The sequence below is a fragment of the Zootoca vivipara genome, chromosome 7 (assembly GCF_963506605.1).
Source record: "Zootoca vivipara chromosome 7, rZooViv1.1, whole genome shotgun sequence".
In the NCBI taxonomy this organism is placed as follows: domain Eukaryota; kingdom Metazoa; phylum Chordata; class Lepidosauria; order Squamata; family Lacertidae; genus Zootoca; species Zootoca vivipara.
The window spans coordinates 24,135,939-24,151,812 of record NC_083282.1 but is presented as its reverse complement, the minus strand read 5'-3'; the positions used below and the strand labels follow the sequence as shown (position 1 = coordinate 24,151,812).

The following is a 15,874-nucleotide window of genomic DNA, read 5'->3' as shown; positions in this document are numbered from 1 at the left end:
ATGGGTTTCTAGACATCTCTGTAGGGTTTACCTGCTGATATGACTGGCACTCCTGTCAAAGCCCTGGCCAACCTCTGGAACATCCAAATTGCTCGGGACACTGACACAATGGCCCTTGAGCGCCCTTTCCCACTTCACGGAGCCCGCCTGGCTTCCTGGTAATAGTCCAGAGCTTAGGGCAAGGAAACAAGCTGGGAGACAGCTTAAACACAAGTGGAGGTAAACTCCAGTCAAATGTAACTGAACACAGGAGAGGGCTCATCATAGAGTCCACTTTGGAAGGCATACTGTGCTGCCTCCAAAGCATCCTCTTTGTTCCTTCTGGCACAGCTTTTCCAGGTAGTGCAGGCCGCTTAAAGTCTGGTCTGAAGGAGGTGGCAGAATCGAAGTTAGCATTGTGACTTGTTTGCAAGGCACTGTGAGAATTAAATCATTTGCATCCACTGAGACTGTAACTCTGCTGTGACAGCAGATTAATCTCAAGGGGTATCCAGAACACTAGATAGTCGTGTTGAGTTGTTTCGAGTTTTAGTTAGCAAGGCCCAAGGATGTGGACAAGGTGCTTAAATCAGTCAGGGTGACAGCTTGCGCTCTGAATCCCTGCCCCTCCTGACTGATAAGATCTAACAGCTGGCTGGGCCAGAGAGGTGATTAATGACTCCCTGCAAGAGGGGGTGGTACCTGCCTGCTTGAAAGAGGCAGTGGTAAAACTACTGCTCAAGAAACACTCAGTGGATTTGGAAAATCTAAGAAACTAGTGGCCAGTGGCCAATTTCCCTTTCTTGGGCAAGGTTCTTGAGCAGGTGGTTGCAGACCATACCCAGGCACTCTTGGGAGGAAACTGATTTTTTAGATCCTTTTCAATCAAGGTTTAGGCACCATTTTGGCACAGAAACTGCTTGGGTTGCCCCGTATCTTCATAAAGGGCAGTAAACAAATAAATAATCACATAATGAAAACTAATGGCTTTCTTGCAGAGATGATCATATGCAAGGACATTTGCTTTAATGAAAACTTCATGCATTTTGATTTCTTTATTATGGTTTATTTATGAAAAAGTGGAAAGCTGTAAAACTACAGTATAACATCATATGAGAGAAAAGAAATTACAGTTATGATTCTGAATAATCGTTAGTTATTATTCCAACTGAGATACAAACCTGTAGAAGCTTTTACTGCTTACCTATGTTTGCCTTCTCCCTCTTCAAGCTGCAAGTTTGGATCCAATACCAAGACAAACCTACAAGCAGTAAATAAAAAACTATGATAAAGTTGTCTGATAGCAAATTTATTATACCCGATAGGCAGCCAGGCTGTACAAATGGATATGTATTCATTCAATCTCACCAACAAGTAAACACCACATAAGTTACTTTCTTAATTGTTGTTGTTGTTTAGTCATTTAGTCATGTCCAACTCTTCATGACCCCATGGACCAGAGCAGGCCTGGCACTTCTGTCTTCCACTGCCTCCCGCAGTTTGGTCAGACTCATGTTGATAGCTTTGAGAACATTTACATTTATACCTAAACATTTATTTATCCCATTATTGAAACCTCTATATACACGTTTTTCCTCCAACTCTCCAATGACTACATTTTATAGAAGAATGTGGTGATTAAGATAATGCTCAAATATCCTGAGTACCCATCAGTCTTCAGCCCTGCTGAAGTATATACAGGTTTCTTTACAAACAGTACTTCTTTTCAGAGTTTTTTTCTGAAATTGAAACCTGTTACTAGACAGTACAGTGGAACCTCGGTTTACGAACACAATTGGTTCCAGAAGTCTGTTCATAAACCGAAGTGTTCGTAAACCGAAGTGAACTTTCCCATTGAAAGTAATGGGAAGTTGATTAATCCGTTCTAGACGAGGAAAAACACCCCCTAGAACGGATTAACCGCTTTGCTCCGATGCCTTTGCGGAGGCTGGGGAGCGTTTCCGCGACTGGGCTGCAGCCGCGAAAGCGGTCCCCGGCCTCCGCAAAGATATCGGAGCAAAGCCCCAGCCTCCGGAAGGCATCGGAGCTGGGACTTCGCTCCGATGCCTTTGCGGAGGCGGTCCCCGGCCTCCGCAAAGGCATCTGAGCGAAGTCCCGGCTCCGATGCCTTCCGGAGGCCGGGGAGCGTTTCCGCGACTGGGCTGTGCAGCCGCGAAAGCAGTCCCCGGCTACCGGAAGCCGGGGACCGCTTTCGCGGCTGCACAGCCCAGTCGCGGAAACGCTCCCCGGCCTCTGGAAGGCATCGGAGCGAAGTCCCGGCTCCGATGCCTTCCGGAGGCTGGGGAGCGTCGCGAAAGTGCTCCCCGGCCTCCGCAAAGACATCGGAGCGAAGTCGCTCCGATGCCTTTGCGGAGGCCGGGGAGCACTTTCGCGACTGGGCTGTGCAGCTGCGAAAGCGGTCCCCGGCTTCCGGAAGCCGCTCCGATGCCTTTGCGGAGGCCGGGGAGCGTTTCCGTGACTGGGCTGTGCAGCCGCGAAAGCGGTCCCCGGCTTCCGGTAGCCGGGGACTGCTTTCGCGGCTGCACAGCCCAGTCGCGGAAACGCTCCCCGGCCTCCGGAAGGCATCGGAGCCGGGACTTCGCTCCGATGCCTTTGCGGAGGCTGGGGAGCCGCGAAAGCGGTCCCCGGCCTCCGCAAAGGCATCGGAGCGAAGTCCCGGCTCCGATGCCTTCCGGAGGCTGGGGCTTTGCTCTGATGCCTTTGCGGAGGCCGGGGACCGCTTTCGCGGCTGCAGCCCAGTCGCGGAAACGCTCCCCGGCCTCCGCAAAGGCATCAGAGCGAAGCCCAGCCTCCCCGAAGGTATCCGACGCTCCGATGCCTTTGGGGAGGTTTGGCCTTCGCTCCGATGCCTTCGGGGAGGCCGGGCCTTCGCTGCGGGCCTCCAGGAGGCATCGGAGCGAAGGCCCGGCCTCCCCGAAGGCATCGGACGCTCAGTAGACCTCCGGCACCTCGGTTTACTAACTTCCGGGTTAGGATAGTTCGTAAACCGAAAGTTCGTAAACCGAGGTGTTCGTAAACCGAGGTACCACTGTAGTTAATCAAATGCTAGGATGAAAAAAAAATGTTCCAGAATGTAACAAAGGAATCAAGATACCAGTGGCAACAACAGAATTAAAATCCTTTCAAAGCTTTATTCAGTGAATCAGCAATAATCCTGCTTTGACACAGAATCTCTGATCATGGGACTTGCTAGAGGGGTTGATGGGAGTTGTAGTTCAAAACATATCAGTATACCACAGTAGCTGTCCCTGATCTGTAGCTTCAGTTTCGATCCTCTATCAGGAGAGCCGAAGTTTGGGGATGCCTGGTCTATAGCAAGTTACCTAAACCATGCTGCAATTGTCTCTTCTAAAACTAACCATATACAGTACGTAGTGTGGCAAAAGCTTACAAACTCTTGGCTAAGTGGGATGAGAATGCCAGAGCCCAGGAGACAACTAATTTCTTCACAAAGTCAGCTTACCTAAGCAGATACATCTATATGTTTGTGGTTAAAACTCTTAAAAGTGGCATTTTTTCTTGGCATCTCCCTTCTTAAAACATGGTTATTTTGCATCAATAATGAAAAACTTAATTTGCAAATAGAGAGGTAGCCAGTTTCTTGCATAGTTGAATTTAAAATAGAATTGATTTTTAAAGTGGTAGGGAGTTTGAATTGGAAAATTCATAATTCTAACATGTTCATCATGTGACTTATAAAATTAGCATGAGGTAGTTCTTAAAAGTTTTTGAATCAACATATTTTATCAGGCACATTATTATACTTAAAAGTGGTTTAAATGTTAAAGAAACTCAAAACCTTACAAGGAAATAATAACTTGCAAAAATTTATAGATAGTTTGCACTTCCCTTACATTGTTTAAGAGGTGGAGGGATGAAGGCAGTGAAAACTACTAACACAACAATTTTACAAAAGAATTGTGTATGATGTATCATGGTTGTCCACAATTCTACTTCAGAGTTCATCCAACTTGGACACCTCCAGTTTCACAGTCGCTACCTGCAGAATTATGTGCATGGCCACATAGTAGTTTCTGTACCAGACATCTAAGTGGAAGGCTGACTTAACAGTGGAGGAATGAAATATTAAGCAGAGCTAAAGGGAATGACTGGCAGGGAGTGGAAGGCAGGAATTGACAGTTAATTAGTGCTGGCTAGCACAAGGGCTAATTAAGGGAGAGTAGGGGTAACTGGGAGAGAAATAAAATATATGAGAACAGCTGCTAGCATGTTTAGTCAGTTAAATCAGAAAACTAGAGCTATAAGAATGCTGCATTTAATGACTGCTTGTTGCATGCACTAATTGAATTAATGTTTGTTTCCTGATCTGTGCTGTAGTCTGGGTGGATTCTAAACCAAAATATGTCTCGACTTATGTCAATAGTTGAAAAGGTATATGGGTAATATTACAGAGTGAAAGTCCTGGAGCTCCCAAAGTCTTTAGGTGGTGGCAGCAAATACATTAAAGGGAAGTCTGGGGACAGGCCCTGAAGAGAGACACTGGGAATGTCAATTTCTTTTCATGGTGTTGCGGAAAGTGAAAGCAATAGCAATCACCATTTTAGTTTCAGTTTTGCTTTCACTTGTAGTTAGGAAATGAAATAACAAGTTTCAGCTTGGTTCTCATTTTATCTGCACAGCCAGTCCTGAGAGTTCATTACTGTACTGTACTTGGTTCGGATTATTCTGTGTATCTCATCCCTGCTTAGAAATCTACAAAACACACACACACACTTTCTCACACAATTCCTAGGAATAACTGCTTGGGAATTATTAATTTGAAAGCTGCCAAGCTTGACAATATTGTATTGGAATCCATTCATGGTTATAGATGGATTTCATTTATTTTTAGAAATGGGCATATTTCAGGGGGGAAATGAATCAATGAAAAATATTCCAGAAAAAAATTCCTCAAGAATGAGGTGGAGGGAAGGCACTTGCAAGTAAGGAAGATGATATTTCATTGATTATAGAAATGTACAGAAACTTCATTTTCACCATTTACATTTTCTAAGCTTAACTATATATTTGAAATAAACTAGGTACAGTGCCACAGAAACTTTATGTTCCTAAGATGCTTAAATGTGTCCAAAAGATCAGCGTCTAGCTTTGTGTCAGAGCAATGGATTAAAAATGGATATCCAGCATCTTTCAGGGATGAGATTTAATTCCTTGTGCTTTATGTAAATTAATGAATCTGAATCAGATATTTTCTACAGGAGAATCAGTCATTTTTTATTACAAAATTCAAAATAACATATATGTAATTCTTTTCAAATTATATCAGAATTTACAACAAAACCATCAGGAAGATGGAGAAGCAGCACATAAAAAACTACAGCAAGCCATGTTGCTGCACCAGCACTCATTTCTGGTAGCCATTTTCTTTTTGTATCAAACACTGACGATTCTGCATTTCTTACTGCACTCTCCCTTTAAACCTGAAGGTGGCAATAATTAACTTGTGCTCTTTTCTATTTTTCTATAAGCTTACACCAAAGAATATTGCCATCTAACGCAACTTTCATCTGCATTTCAACTACGCACTACTGCAGAACAGAACTACTCCAATTTTAAAATGAACCCACTTTCCTTCCTTCTGGTAAAATAGGAAATTTGAAGATAACTATTCATTTACCCTATATTGTAGGCTACAATTACCACTCAAAATCTGACTTACAACTGGAAGCTTGCAAAAATCCATAGAAGTTTCCTATGCTTCTCCAGTCATCTTCCCACTAGCCATAAATAGACCCATCAATCTTTAACCGGTATGAGCTTTCTGCAGATTGTTCTGACACGTTCTAACATCAGCCAATGTCTTCAGGATGCCTACAAGTCCCAGCATATTTGCAAGGTTGAGGCCCAACCCCTTCCCTCTGAGTTGAAGAGAATGTCTCATCCCTTTGGAAATGCTTGTAGCATGCCCAAGCCCAGCACAATTGGGGAGAGGGGACCGACAAGCAGCATTTTATGCAAGTCTATGCCATATTTGTTACCACATTCACTGCCCTACATTCAAAGTAACTACTCCAATAAACACCCAGGAACAACACAAAAACTCAACTTTTAGTTATTACCAGCTAACTAACACAAGATACAGTTCTATCCAAATTACAAGGTAATGTATCTTGAGTGCTTTGAACACTCCAATGTGCTGTAATAAGATTATTAATCATATGCATTAACTGTACAGCACTTGGGGGGAAACTATGCATTTGTATACAAACAAAACTGCTATGTTTTGCCTACAAACTCACTACCCAAGAGTAACAGAAATCAGATAAAGGGAGAATGATGGAGGAGAAGAGAGTAGGAAAACTTTGAGCAAAGATATAGATCCTTAGCAGCTCTTTAAAATATAGAGACCAAGGGAGATCTCTGTTACGTCAGGAAGCAGGGCATTCTGGTGGAAAGAAACAGTGAAAAGGGTGGCAAGAATGAAGAAATATTGGGCTTGATAAGTAGAAGGGTGTCAGCAGAGTGAAGGGAAAGTGATGGACAAGGTGGTGAAGAGATGAGAAAAATGCTTTATAAGTTGGATCAGAAGGTAGAATAAAAATATAAAAATGAAAACCAAGCAAGAGAACAAAGTGGAAAATTATGAGGCAACCAGAAAACACTAAAGACAACATGCAGCTGATGTAAAAACTGTAGGAAGTTGGAGACAAGAGTTAGTAAAGTTTGTAAGTAATTCATTACAAAATCAACAGAAGACAAAGCAAAATTTAACTAATGTTTTATCTGTAGTAGAAGAAAACATTTCATGACTTCATTTTGTTGTAAATATTAAAATTCAGCTTCTCTCAACTGAATTACCAACTTGGACTGCTGAAAAACTACTACAAAAATGTTCTTTTTCATTTCCAAAATCATCCTAATTTATTTTTCATTTCTATCCTTGTACAATTCCTGACATTTTAATGCCCAGAAGATTTCAATAACTATATGATTAACTTAAACATAGATTTCAGAGTTCAGTCCTACTTAGCTATAAAAACACACCAATATAGTATGAAGCAAGAATATCATGATGAATTGTGTACCAGGCTGCCAAAAGTGGGCAGGCCACACAAGCAGGTTTCTCTGCTCTGGCAACCAAACCAGGCCTCCATATAGTAGTCCATGTATCATAATGAATGCACCATGAAGCCAAATACGGTACTATAAATGTCTCCTGAGGCTTCCCAGCAAAGGCCTGGTTTCACCTTTTCCTAAGTCAGGTACATTTAAATCTTATCCATTTCAAAGATGAAATTCTGCAGTCAAAATCTGAATCTTGAAATCAATAGTATTTGTAAATGTCAATTCACCTCTGGCTGCTAATGATCAACAGAAAATGAATGGGCTAAGGAAGAATTCTTATTTATCCACACTGCTAGTTTACTGGGCAATTAGTTACTGACATTTATCAGATTTTTATACCATCCTTAAATTGGAAAAATTACCAAGATTTGTTTATGGTAGAAGACTAACCTGCAATTACAGCTTATGCAGAATTAACTCACAATGTAACCAAGGCCTGACCTCTAGAAGAAGTAAGCAAACTGCCTTCCATCAACACCTGTACAAATGCTAGCAGTTGGAATTCGCTTTCAGCACTCATCCATCTTGCTGTCCTGCGTAAGACAGCTACCACAGCTCTGCCACACACCCAACAAATAGCTGCTGCAAAAGGCTAGGTGAAAACTAAGTGTGCAATGACGAAAGCTCAAGTGTTTGCAGGGTGAGATGACTGGTAGGCAAGTGCCATCTCCAACCACTATCATCTATATTTACTACCACTGAAAGGGAGACCTCTTCCCAGAAATATATACAGGTAAAAGGATGGGGGTTCCTGAAGCTTTATCTTCATTAAAGAAGCAAGCAACAAGGATTCTTGATTTCTAAAGTGAATAAAGATGCCAATATAATTTTCCACAGCTGACATGGAAACATTAAATGAGATTCCTGCATTGCAGGGGGTTGGACTAGATGACCCTCGGGGTCCCTTCCAATTCTACAATTCTAGGAGGCAAACCCAGCTCAACTCTTGTCTCTTTTTGGCACCCCCTCACAGATCTACAGGAGATAGTCATTAGTCATCATGTAGTTTCAAGTGTAGATTTATAAACATAAAGCAGTGGTTTTCAACCAGTGTGCTATGGCACCATGGGGTGCCTTGAATGATGGTCAGGGGTGCTACGGGCAACATTGGCCTCTGTCCCTCTTTCCCTCCCTTCCTCTGATGCCCTCTCGCGTCTCTGTCTCCCCAAAGGCTTGCACATCTGTTTGTTGCAGCAGCCCTGGCTACAAGCTCCCCAGATGAATGGTGCCTCTGGGGCTGTCCAGGAGGTGCTTCCCAGGCCCCTGTGGGGCAGTGTGAGGAGGCACCTCTCTTTGGGGTGGGGTAGAGCAGCTCAGATACCAGGGGCTGCCCAGAGGACTCCCAGGGAAAGGGAAGGAGGCTGAGGGAACACTCCACAAGGGAGGGTGTTTGAAAAAGGGTGAGAAGCTGCCAGCTCTGCAGGCAAAGGGTGACATAACTGGGCTCCTGAGCCCCACAGGGGCGTCGCAGAAAGAATGTAGTTTGTCAAGGTAGCCGTGGACCCAAAAAGATTGAAAACCTCAGACATAAAGTATCACAAGTCACCACATCCGGTCATATTACCTACAGTATATGCAAGGACTAATTAACACTGTACCTATTTCTGAATACACAGCCATGGCTTGAAATTTTCAAGAATCAAGACAATCACTACAAATACTATCAGAAACACTGCCTAACTCTAGAGCTATTCAGTGAACGGATATTTACACAGAACAGGACAGAAAGTGGTACAACAGAAAATCATTCTCCTCCTTTCCACAACCCAGTCATCTGCAAACTGTGTGATTTTTGAAAATACATTTGCCATCTTTTAGCAGCAGCTGGGAGACAGGAAAAAAAACCATAAAAAGCTCCATTCCAGCCTCCAGGCAGGAGGTAACTTGACACTTTGACAACAGCAGATAAAGTGATGGAAAGTTTGGAGATTAGCTCTTCAGCCTTTATATTTTGGCCTAAGAGTATAAAGCTTTACAGTATATTTCATTGCAACTTAAAGCAGTTTGTTATTAACAGTGGGATGTTCCTGGACAATGTATTTAGTACTTTTTATAACAGTCAAAGCTTTTAAAACGATCTTATAAACATTAAGCTTTCTGATGAGCGTACAGCAAAACCAACATGGTACATGCATGCATTCAAGTCTCTGCACACAGGAAAAACACTTCCATATACATGAGGCCGCTTGCCTGTTTTCCTGTTTCCCTCCTTCAGAGGGTCTCAAAAGCTCTTTTCAGGAGGTGCAAGAGGCTACTGTTGAGGGGGGGGGGGAACCAATGAGTCCCCAAAGATAAGAGGAGATTGTGAATGGCACTTTTGATCCATGCCTCTCTCCTTGGTTGCCCTGCTTTGATGACATAGATAGATGCTTCAGTTATTCTGGCTGCCACTGGCTTACCACAGCTGTGGCAGTCATTTGTAAATGGCGAAAAAGAATTGTCCCCAGGCAATCAACTACTGTGTCCCAATTCTTCCTCTGAACCTTGAAGAGTTCCTTGCTTGCATGCCAGAAGACTACATCCCAAGCTCTCTCCCTTCCTGCAAGGGGGGGGAAAGTCCTGAGCCCTACCTACAAAACACAACCCTTTTATTACAGGTTTATAGTGATTCATTTTTCCTACCAGTCCTAAAACTACAAGTCTAAGCCTAAAAGTGAAAGGCTAAGAAAGTAGAAGGCTGTTTCATAAACAGAGGAACTGTTTCAGGTAGAAAAGAAAGTGGCAACATAGAGGTTAGAAGCTGTCTTGGCATGTAGTTTCTGGCTGGCACCTCTTGTCCCCTCCCTCTTCCTGATAAAGATGTAAGGAGACAGGTGCCCACCATTGCATTCTACAACCATTTCCACCTCTCTATGCCTTCTAGTCTTAATCTGGAGAGCATGGACACTGCCAAAGAGGGCCACCATTGCTGCCTGGGCGTAGCAACTGCCCAAGTTCTTCTGCACTGGCTCCTCAGCAAATTTCCTCTCTCTACACACAGAAGAAAAGCATAGCTGCAGAGTGCATGGCAAGGTGTTCAGATGGCTGCTAGCCAGGATGGAATTGGGCCAAGGTGCTGCAACACTTACCGGTAACTGAATAGGTTCTTGCTACACGCCACATAATTTTGTCCTCTGGTCCCATAATTTGCCCCAACATGGCCAAATAAATATTGAACAAAACTAAGTATGTGGGATACCAATTTCTAGATAGAATTTTAAATGTGAATGATCAGTAACTTCCTAGTTTCCTAGATATGTCAGCTTGTAAAGTATTGGCTTAATTTCACTAAGCAAGACTTAAGTCCACCAGCACAATACAAAGTTGTCCAAAAGTATATACCATGTCTTAATATTTTTCTCAGATCCTTCACTGAAATAATAGAATCAGTGTCATTTGAAGTATGCACACGAAAGCTCATACCAAAGTATGCATGCACACGAAAGCTCATACCAAAATAAAAACTTAGTTGGTCTTTAAGGGGCTACTGAAGGATTTTTTTTATTTTACTTCGACCCAGACCAACACGGCTACCTACCTGTAATTTGAAGCAATTGATACTTTAGCTTGAATTCTAAATGTTCAAATAAGCACCTATCTGTTAAAAGCCATGCAAATTTGAAGAAATGATCTTCTGATGCTCTTCTTTTTTAAAAAATCATGACTCTTTTTTTAAAGAAAAATCACATGACTTTAACCAAATCCTGACTTAATGATATGGACATATTGGCTCCCAGCCCCATAAATGTAATGAATGTTCCAATGCTTCTGAACACTAGGGATAAATAATCAATAATTAATTTATGAGGAAATGAGGGATATAACAAACACTAACAAAAACAATGACTCCTAAACTGCTTTTTTAGTCTACTTTCAGGCAATATCAATACTGTTAGTACCGTGTTTCCTTTTTTTAAGACACCGTCTTTTACCTTTTTTTACTCAAAAAAACACACGGTATCTTATTTTCAGGGGATGTACCTTAAGGCCTCCTCGGAGGGGCCAGGCCGCTGGTTCGGGGTGATGCTGGGCGTTCTGTGCGGCGCTGCAGCAGCCACCGGTTCCAGGCACCGAGACGGCAGGCCGCTGACTAGGCGCTCCACCCGGCGCTGCTGGGCACTTCGAGCGCTCGGCGCTGCGGAGCGCTCCGCTCTGCAGCCTCTGGTTCCGGCGGCGGGGCAGCAGGCCTCCTCGGCCAGGCAAAAAAAAAAAGAAGAGGCCAGGCCGCTGCACTCCGCCCAGCGCTGCAGGGCGCTCAGAGCGCTTGCCGCTACAGAGCGCTTCGCTCAGCAGCCTCCGGTTCCAGCGGCGGGGCGGCAGGCCTCCTCAGCCGGGGAAAAAAAAAAGAGGAAGAGGCCAGGCCGCTGTGCTCCGCCCAGTGCTGCAGGGCGCTCCGAGCGCTCGGCGCTGCGGAGCGCTCCACTCTGCAGCCGCCGGTTTTGGTGGCGGGGCGGCAGGCCTCCTCGGGCAGGCAAACAAACCAAAAAAAAGAGGCCAGGCCACTCCGAGTGCTCAGCGCTGCGGAGAGCCGCCGGTTCCGGTGGCGGGGCGGCAGGCCTCCTCAGGCAGGCAAATAAAAAAAAGAGGCCAGGCTGCTGGCTCGGGCGCGCCACACGCTCGCTGCTGCAGCAGCAGCAGCCGGTTCCACGCCCCTCTGGCTGGCTGGGTCCCGCTGGCTGGCTAGGGCGCTCGGCGGTCTCGCTCTACACGGCATGGAGGTATGTCATATTTTCAGGGTGTGTCTTATATTTCACTAATGCTAAAAAATGCTGCCATGGCTTACTTTCTGACTACGTATTAAAAAAGGGGAAACACGGTAATCTGGCCATTGCGCCCACTAGTTCTGTGGTTTGGTTTTTGCTAATCCCAACACATGCTAAAGTTATTGGCCCCATTTACAGTGGTACCTCACAAGACAAAATGAATTCGTTCCACGAATCATTTCGTATTGCGAAAATTTCGTCTTGCGAAGCACGGTTTCCCACAGGAATGCATTGAAATTTAATTAATGCGTTCCTATGGGGGGGGAGTTGGCAAAAAAGGCGCCAACTCACCCGCCACGGCCGGAAGTTTTAAAGGCTCTGGGGAGGGGGAAGCAGGAGGAGGGCCAGGGAGAGGCTCCCTCCCTCCTTCCCCAGCAGCCGGACCCTCGCGCCCAACCAGAGAGCCCGTTCATGCGCAGGCAGGCAGGCAAAACACTAAGGCAAATCATGACTTAGCCGGAGATAGCAAGGTGGCAGCAAACCTCGTCAGTGACGACTTTTCCTGGAATAGCAGGTTTCAAATATATTTGTCACTTTCGTGGAATATTCAGGACAGATAAAAGAAAGTACTTCTCCATGCAGTGCATAGTCAAACTATGCCCCGGAAGGCAGTGATAGCCACCAACTTGGATGGCTTTAAGAGAGAATTAAATTCATGGAGGAGAGGGCTATCAATGGCTGCTAGTTATGATAGCTATGCTCTACCTCCACTGTTGGAGGCAGCAATGCCAGTTGGTGGAATCGGGGAGTGTGCTCATGTTGCACTTATAAGCTTCCCACAGGCATCCAGCTGGTCATTCTGAGAACAGGATGCTGGACTAGATGAGCCACACACTGGCCTGATCCAGCAGGCTGTTTTTACATTCGTATGTTCTTAAGAGCAAAGCAGGCTCTGTTCACATTCAAAATGAATAATGAATTAGTAAGTAAAAGTGTAATTGAGATGTATGTTTTCCCAATCACTTCTCTATGTGTCTAAGTGGGAACTCAAATCCAGACCTTCCTAGTCTATCTACCCTACTTCTGGACAACTCCTCTTACTTTTAATAAAGCCTTTCTGATACATTAATGCTGCACAATGTTATCTCTTTTACCTGCCCAGACCAATTAAGAAATAAAAGCATCATCAAGTATGAAAAAGTAGTTTTCCTTGCAGTACCAGTATTTTGAAATATACCATGACAATATTCCCAAGTCATTGGTTTAAGGTGTGCTACTTATACATTAATTTGAAACTGTGTCCTGTATTTCTGAATAAGGTTCCACAAATGGGCCCAATATCGAATCACTTTTGAGCCTTAATTTTGCATACTGCTTTTAAATAGTATTGCTTTATTTGCAGTCATTGTTAAATTAATCCCCAAAACGTAAATATGAGAAAGATTCACTACTCTCATTTTACGAATAACTGAAAAACTACGTATTAAGACTGTTTTTCCTTTCTTGAATTAACTTTTGAAAGACTGGCAAATTTCATGCATCAGTCCTGATAACATGGATGTATTTCGGGTTCATGTTTTCAGCCCCTTTTTTTAACTTTTCCACTTCTTAACTCACACCTTATATTACTTAGAGTAAAGTAACATGCAAAGAGAACAGTAACTTCCCCAATAGTGTGTCCAAGCCCATGAAGTGACCTCAGTATGAACCAGATGTTAAAAACTACTGATCCACTAGTACCATCTCTGCTGTTGTAAAGGGATTGTCATATTGACCTTTTCTTTGTACTCTGCATTGTTTTGGTGAATTGACAACTCTTTAATTTACATTTTAGCTTATTTTGTTTTGTCAAGTGTTTTCAAGTCCTTGCAGTACAGCTTTCACACCAGGAAATATGTAGAATCAGTGATCCAAAGTCCCATTGTTCTAGGCACATTTTGTGACAGGGAATTTCTTTAGTGCAAGCAGCTTCTGAGCTCCGGAAGCAGTACTGCACCTAAGATTTCCAATTAAAACCACAGTGTGGAAAGAAAGGAGGACCTTTTTCTGCCTCCCAATTACCAGCTACTCTCCAAAGACTGGAGAAGAGACCATCTTAAGAATATTAGTGGGGTGGGCAGGGGAAAGACTAGACCATGTGAAAGATGAATGTAAGATTTTAGCCACCATTCATTTTCAGCTTCATATAATAAAAAAAGCGCACCCAGACATTCCATTGCTGCACCTGCAACCTTGGTTTAAGGTGCCCTTTAGCTCCTGGCCTTCATATCTCCGTTTCTAATTCTGCATAGATCGTAGTCCCCTGAAGCCTTACCTACGCTAAAGCAGCAAAATTCTTCCGCCCAAGTTCTTTCACATCTTGAAATTCTTCAACCTGGGGACAAGGAATTCCGAACGTTAGTTGTCCCATCAAAACACAACACAGGTGATTTACATCCTCACACATTCCTGTAGCCTAACAGTTACATCTCAAGTGCCTGGTTAAGATTTGCCGGTCATGTGAGCGCCAGACCAAGGGAAGAGCAACAAGTGTGCCTACAAGAGCTTGGAAACATTTCAGGACACCATCCATCCCTAGGCAACTGGATAGTGCAGGAAGTCCGCTGCCGATCAGTACCACCGGTTACTATTGTCCCTGTGCGATTTTGAACGTTCCCGTTCCAAAACTTCCCTGGCACGTTTATGGAAGTTGCCGAGCTCGCCGGAGGATGCGAGCCTTCCCGACCCAGCGAGCTGAAAGGGGAGCTCAGGAGAGAAAGCACTCCGCTTCCACCGGCGAGAAGCCGTGGAACTCGGTCGGATCGCGAAACTCAAGGGCGCAGTGGGGCTAGAGCCTCGACGGCCTTGCGCTGGTGCCGTTTGCAACGGAGACCAAGCGGGGGGGGGCTTTGAAAGTGGCACCCGGGAGGCCCAGGTACTTTCACCTGGCCTGGAAATGGGGAGGGGGAAGCAAACAAAAGTAGTCAAGGCGCCCCATGGACGAGGAGCCCCTGGTTTCAGCTGGCCGTCCCTCCCCCACAGCCAGGGTGACCTCGCTATTTCCACGGCCTTCGCGAGCTGGTGGGGTCGCCCCGGCTTTCTCTCCCCACGCCCGCGGCCTCCTCCGAGCGAAAAACCCTCTTCAGCGGAGGCCCCGGCTCTCTGGTGTTCGGCCCAGTCGGACGAGGAGGCCGGAGGAGGAGGAGGCCGGCGGCGGCAGCGGCATACCCCGCCCCCTCCCCACCGTCCCAGGCTTCGCTCTGAGGGGAGAAGAACGAGCCCATCTTCCCGCCTGCGAGCCCGCCTCTCCTCCGGCGGCCACTCACCCCGGCCTGGCCGCAGTCCCTCTGCCGCACCGGAGGCAGCCGCCATGTTCCCTGATGCGACAGGAGGGAGACGAGACCCCTCCCCCTCCGCTCCGTCCCCCTCCCTCCTTTCCGCGCGCGCCCTCCCCGCCCGTTCCCAGACCCCCCTCTTCCCTCCCACCCCTCCCGTAATGAATAATAATCATAACGGAAAACTCACGGGCTCGCCAGGGCGTGCGTCACACCGAGGGAGGGAGCGGGGGGAGGTGGGGGCTCTTGCGTGCGGCGCCGTGACGGCATCACGCCGACTCACCTAAGGCGCATGTGCGGAGGCGTCTTCTTCTTCCCGCCCCTCGCCCGCCTTTGCCCTCCTTTCCCGAACTTGCTTCCTTTGGCTGCTCGGTTCCGGCCTGGCTCCGGCTACCACCAGTCCGGGTTTGGCTGGACGCCGCTAGGATTCCGAATCGACATCGGGGAGAGGACAAGGTCTATTATTTTCAGCAGCCGTATCCTGGGTCTCACAATGTGCAAACGGAAAGAGCTTTCTTCTGACACTATGCCATCATCCAATTTTCGCCCTACATTGGGGCTGTCATGCTCCCGGACGTCGCATTTCAAAGCCGGGATTGACACCGGGGGGGGGGGGGTGCCCTGAATCTTCAATCGAAAAATCAAGGGTTATTTGGTGTTTTTGTTTTTTTAAAAAAACGAATTTTGGTGGTTTCCTTAAAAAAGGCTTAAAAACAACTTTCGGGGCTTTCTGGTTTTCACTTTTCAAAATATGGCAACCCATCCCGTTCAAGCGGATGTCAGGCAGGCCCA

The 15,874-nt window shown here is 45.6% G+C and overlaps 1 protein-coding gene across 10 annotated transcripts in view; it reads right to left on the bottom strand.

Moving 5' to 3' along the window:
• ZNF644 (zinc finger protein 644) overlaps window positions 1-15,367 on the bottom strand; it is a 64,459-nt gene extending 49,092 nt beyond the window's left edge. For 4 of the 10 annotated variants that reach the window (XM_035121521.2, XM_035121528.2, XM_035121529.2 and 1 more), the window contains exons 1-3: window positions 15,074-15,164; window positions 14,083-14,142; window positions 1,184-1,240 (exon numbers count right to left, since the gene is read on the bottom strand). The gene's annotated coding sequence lies outside the window, so the exon portion shown is untranslated. Of the gene's footprint in view, window positions 1-1,160; window positions 1,241-14,082; window positions 14,143-15,073; window positions 15,166-15,272 lie in introns of those variants that run through there. The other 6 variants (XM_035121527.2, XM_035121525.2, XM_035121523.2 and 3 more) reach the window with 5 other exon arrangements.
• Between the last annotated feature and the right edge of the window lie 507 nt (window positions 15,368-15,874).